The sequence below is a fragment of the Condylura cristata genome, unplaced genomic scaffold, assembly GCF_000260355.1.
Source record: "Condylura cristata isolate star-nosed mole 26May11 unplaced genomic scaffold, ConCri1.0 scaffold00021, whole genome shotgun sequence".
Classification (NCBI taxonomy): domain Eukaryota; kingdom Metazoa; phylum Chordata; class Mammalia; order Eulipotyphla; family Talpidae; genus Condylura; species Condylura cristata.
Genome location: NW_004567122.1, coordinates 30,437,508 through 30,443,514, shown reverse-complemented (window position 1 = coordinate 30,443,514; position 6,007 = coordinate 30,437,508). Strand labels below are relative to the sequence as shown.

At 44.2% G+C, this 6,007-nt stretch overlaps 1 protein-coding gene across 2 annotated transcripts in view; it reads right to left on the bottom strand.

Annotated features, from left to right (window-relative positions):
* Window positions 1-6,007, bottom strand: part of PCDHAC1 (protocadherin alpha subfamily C, 1) — a 98,930-nt gene that overhangs the window by 57,866 nt on the left and 35,057 nt on the right. The window lies entirely within an intron of this gene.

Here is a 6,007-nt window from a genome sequence, read left to right as displayed (position 1 = left end):
GCGGCCACTCCCTGTCTCCCTGCCCCCACCGTCCTGCTCCGGCGGCTCCGCGGGTCTGCAAGGAGGTTGCTCTAGGAAGAGCCGTGAAGTCTGTCCCACGCGGGCGAACCGCTCCCCAGGAAGAGACTCCCAAGCGCAGTTTAGGAAAATCCCGAGGGCCTTAAAGTCCCGGCACCGGGGCGGCGGCTCCGCGCTCAGAGGAAATGCACGCAGGGGAGGCGCTCGGAGCGTCCAGGTGACGCCCCGGATTCTCAGCCCGACCCCGGCGCTTGCCCTGCAAACTGAGTGCTGAAGACAGTGCCCAGCTCCTGGGGGCAGGAGAAGAGCAAAATATGACCCTCCTTCGCAGAGCACCTATAACTAGCATCCTGGCATCCAGCACTCAACCCTCCTAGCCAAGTGGCCCTTCTTTTCAGTGTCTTGGCAAATAACCAATACTTCAGGGTTTTAAAATTCGCTCTTTAAAATATTGGCCACAAAAAGCCCTAGACGTGGCTCTCATTTGACCCTTTTTGCTCAGAATGGGAGAAGACTGGTAAATATTTTAAGGGCTTCTTCCCTCAAGCTTTTCCTTATTTGACTTCAAATCTTTTTCATTTCTCACCCAAGACATTTTCTTTGTTCTTTCAAGAATGATTTAAACTTTTTCTTTAATGATGACAATGTCTTCAAGAGAGGGGCAAACCCATTAAAACAAGAGTTACTCTTGGTCTTCGGAGCCTGGCTGCAACTCCAAACCCATTAATGCTTTGCAGCGAAGAGTCTGCTCTTAACAAGCAAAAGGTGGGGAGGCCGGGAGTTAGCTTGCAGTAGCCGGCAACTTCACCGGCTGCAGCTGACTTCCATAAATGTCAGTCCCCTTTAATACTTCTAAGCCTCCTTCCTCTAACCCCCTCACACTCCACCCAACCTGGTATTGCTGCAGAGGCAACACACAACCAGTTCTCCTCAGTGAGCCAAGGGGCTGGAGGATCAGAGGAAGCCTTTGGGTGCTGTGTCATTGCTGCTGCTTCTTGGCTCTGAACATGCTCTCTTCCCAGGCCCCTGGTCTCTTCCACAGGAGATTAAAATCCATTGCCCACAGGGGAAAGCTCACACTCACGGAAGTGTCCTTTCACCAGCTCCTCTCCAGCAGCTCCTAGATCTTCCTCTGTGTTTTTTTTTTTTTCTTCCCCCCCCCCGCTTGTTTTTTCTTTTTTTTTTTTTTTTCCCTAGCTTTGGACTGGAACGGAGCCAGAACAAGACCTCACATTTGGCATGCTTCCCTCCTTGAAGGGGTGTCTGCGGAGGCCAAGGTAGAGACCATGCCCCCAGATTTCACATCCCTTTCTCCCACCCACAAACGTACTTGCTGACAACCAATTTTATTCAAGAAAAGCTCCCAGCTTCCTCCCATCACTGCAGCTTATTTGTCCTCTTTGTTCCCTCAAGGGTGCAGAGTGGGAAGCAATTTCCATCACATTCTATTCTTGTCTCCTTTCTTAGGTCTCTGGCTTCTCCCTGTCTGCTTCATCCCAAAATGTCCCCCCTTGGTAACACTGTCTGTTTGCTGTGGTAATTGGATCTCCCAAAGCCATAAACTTTCAAGTGCACCAATTTTAAGCCTGGCCTATGTCTACATCCATCACTTACTTTGGAAAATAAATGGCTTGTAAGTGGAATCAAGTTGTAAGTTGTCAGAAAGAGTGACCTTTTCTTTTCTTGTCTCCTCCCCAGGCCCTCACAGTCACTGCCACCTCTGCCCAGAGCTCAAACCTGGCCACTGAGTATTGACCATGCAGGACCTGTGCCCTTAAAAAGATCACAGGCCGGGGATTACAACTGAGATGAAAAAATGCACGAAATGATGTAAAAATAAACGATTGTATTATTTTTTAAAAAATCACAGGCACTTGTGGGCCAGATTAAAGTGACAGGCTGGGTGTTGTTTTAGTGGAAGCCCCATGTGCCACATCTCAGGAGAAAAACCAGGGCCCATACTTCAGCTATCGTGTCATCTTCCAGCAAGGACATCTGCCAGGTTGTCCATTTGGAGGAGGCAGGGTCACAACTTCCCCTAGTATGTTCTCCCCGAATGACTGAGAAGGCAAACAGAGCCAGTACACTCACCCCTTCCCAAGACACTGTCCTAAGAGTCTGTGTGTTCTGGACTCACCACTCCTGATGGTCCCTCATGCTGCTGTCCTGTGCCTCTCGCCACCCTTCCCAGGTAGTGGACTGGGGTTGCTCAGCTGGCGGGCACATCCCCTGGCTACAAACATCGCTGCTAAGTGCCTCAACTGCACCCTTACGCATGCCTTCCCTGGGCCTTCAAGATCCCCTACAAAACGCAGGCCGGCACGGTGACGAGGAACACAGACTCTGGAGTCAGTCATGTCCCTGGTGTTGCAGGAGTAGAGCCCCAGCTGGCTAGGGGACAGGCCTGCAAGCTGGCTGGCAAGAGCTGGCTGGCTGCATGATAGCAGGCTGAGGCTGGTGCTTGAGGGAGCAGAAAGCTCCTAGCCACTGAGCCAGAGGCAGAGGCTGGTAACCACAAGAGGCACATAGAGACCACAGTAGCTGTGGTGGCTTCACACCTCTGGGTGGCAAAGTGGGGCAATGAGGCAAAGGGGAGCCGTGGAACAGCTCCAGAGCAGGCGAGTCCCCGTGAGAGATTCTACAAATAGGCCTACCCCAAGTAAGCCTACCCCAGCAGATGTCAGGAGTCTCTCCTGCAATAAACCTGAGTTTGCTAATCTTCAGTTCGTTGCGTCACTGATTATGCCTCAAAATGCCTCCATCGCTTGAACACAAGAACCCATCTGATCAGCAACAATGTGACCTTAGACATGTGACTGAGCCGGAGCTTCAGTTTTCTCATTTGAACTGGGAAGAATTCTATTACTTCAAAGTGAAAGGGTCGTTACACGCACATGAGATGATCTATGTTAAAGCCATCTGTATAGTGACTGACACATTTATTATTATTACTATTAAACACAACAGTAATATCAGAAATTACCTTAGCTAAGCACCAAAGCTAAGTGGTCTCACTTATTCTTTTCCCAGTTATTATTAGAACTTGTCTTATATTTTGAAAACAAAAACCAAAGGAAAGGGCCTTGTTTCCTTGCAAGAGATCCACTTTTGTGAGGACACACTCCAGTGACAAAGAAAAGTTTCTCTGCATGTTCTCCCCGCCAGCACCCTCGTGCAGTCTGGCATAAAGGGACTTAATGAAAAAAAGAAAAAAAAGAGGAAAAAAAAAAGGGACTTAATGTTGTTGGAAAATAAATTTACAACTATATAATCTTCTCAAAGACAAATAGCATCTTTTATTTCCCCCTTTCTAAACCTTATATACATCTTAAGGTCCTGACTGTTCTATAGATTTCTTCTTCTAAATTTTGAAATAAACAGGATTCAACCTGGAGAACTGAATCCCACTAAAAAAGGCTGCACTTTCTAGGAAAGGCTCTGCTGAAAAGTGTTATGCTATCACTCTTTCTACTTTGTATTATAATTACTAACTAAAATAAAGGTACTCCTTCCTCAGGATTAACCAGAAAGGTAACTGCCATGCTGACACCACAGGATTTTGTTTACCCCCCTGCTACACCAGAGCCTTGGAACAGTAACCCTCCATTGCACCCTTAATTGTATTGTAAAGAGCATTTACCATGACATCACTGGGTGCAGGAGCCAAGCCAATCATAACACAACAGAATTAAGCCCAGAAGGAAAACACTGGCACTCGGTGAACTCCCCCAACTCACATCCATTTTCCTTGCCCTCTTATTAGCACCACCAAAAGTCTTTTCACTTTGGAGAATCTGACAATTTTTAGTCACAGGGGAAGAGGACACGTTTTGGGGGTGACTGCTGGGAGAGGATGTGCCAACCAGGGAGGGCTCTAATTGTCAAGTTGTGTATTTACGTGGTTCTCTAAATTGTGCATGTGGTAATTTAAAAACAGGCAAAATAATATTTTGATGGTTAGTGTGTCTGAGGTAGTTCTTTAAAAACCCGCTCTGTTAGGAAAGGACTGGACTTCTGATCTTTCTTTATATGTCATCACAAGGAAGATATTTTCTAATAGGATCACAGCATCCTACTCGGATCGAGCACCCAGAGCTTTTTTATATGAAATGGCAGCTAACTTTTTTGGACAATGTCTTCTCTCCAGTAGGAATGAATTAACTTTTGGGGAGAGAGTCTAAATTTTTGTCCTGAGCAACTAACATATTGTTGATTCTCAACTGAGACATCTTGAAAGAGTGCTTCGAAGAAACAAAGGGACCCCAACAACCTTCAGGCAAGTAACAATACAAAGACCACAGATTAAAAGCAGGGGGCGGAATGTGTAATCTTAACAGATAAAATCAAACTGTTCACTATTTGGGACTTGGCCTTTCTATCTGTATTCTCAGCTGATATGGTCTAACAGAAATAGCAGGCTGTTAAAACCTGGGAGAGATTTAGAAAGAACCTCATTCAAGTGTTTGCTTTTCATTGAAGAAAGTGTTTAAGCAGAACTCGAACCTCAAGATCAGTGAGGAGACAGTAAGCATAAAAGTGCTATAAGTCAAGTGTTTGTAAGGAGATAAATTAGCTTTCAGAGTACTAGAAGACAAGGGAGCCAAATTTCCTATTTTAAAAAACTTGCCATTGAACTTGACATAAATTCCTGCAGCACTCTGCTATTACTAAAGTGACTTTTTTTTTTTAACGAGCATTTAGAAATGAAAGAAGGCACATGAGGGGCTGCTTTGATTTTTCAAAAATCTGGTAACATCAAGCCAACTACAAAGATATTTAAAAACTTCACATGGGCATCTGACATTTTCAGTTGGTAGAATCATAGGTAAGGGAAATGCTACAAAGTCTTTCTGGAATGCCTGGGGACATTAAACGAAGTCTCCCAGTATATCTTTGCAGGCAAAATGAAGATCAGCTGCAAGACAGTATAGGTAGGTGCTTCACAAACTGTCTGAGTAACAATGCAGAAGGATGTTTGTTAGTGGAACGCTGCAGCCTGGAAGGAGAATCCTAGCGGGTGATGGCCGAGGCCTGCCCTCCATGTTATCCCCAGTCAGCATTTTATCAATGACTCCAGACAAGCAAGCATCCAGAGTTTAGGCCATTCAAGAGTAAGTTGAGTTCTCTGGAATAGGAACAGCAACTGCTTGGGTTCAGCTACATTTCCAATTCACTACAGTTAGTACTAATATTCTATTGGAGGTAAAATGTGTATCCAACATTCATTAATTTTGTACTTAAGTTAATTTCTGGCTTCCGGTTTTGCCATTAAAACCCATCCCAAGTTTCCATTCATCAATGAAAGACCTCTTGTTTTAATAGAAAACCATTTTTGGCCCGGTTTCTCTTCTGCAATTCTTGAATTCTTGGAACTGTAGCCATTGAATAAGATGGAAACTTGGCACTAAGGAACATCCTTGTTCCCAAGTGGGCTTTAGCCAAAACATGCATTGATTTGGATACATTTTTTTCTGTTTCAAAAAAATATAGATATTGCTGAAGTACCTTGAATTTGAAGAGATTTCCAAGATGGAGTCAAAGAAGAAAGGGAAACAACTGGGAATAAGCTTAACAAAGGAGGTGAAGGACCTATACAATGAAAACTTTAAAACATTAATAAAGGAAATGAAAGAAGATAAAAGGAAATGGAAAGATATCCCATGCACAGGAGTAAGCAGAATTAACATCATTAAAATGGCTATGCTACCCAAGCAATTTACAGATTTAATGCAATACCTATCAAAATACCAATGGAAATAGAACAAGCAATTATCGAATTTATATGGAACCACAAAAGGCCCCAAATAACCAAAACAATTTTGAGAGAAGAAAAATGGAGGTATCACACTTCCTAACTTCAAGCAATATTACACAGCAACAGTAATCAAAATGGGATGGTACTGGAACAAAACCAGAAACTCAGAACAATGGAATAGAATTCAAAGCAAGGAGATAAGTTCATACAAACATGAATAGCTACTTTCAGCAA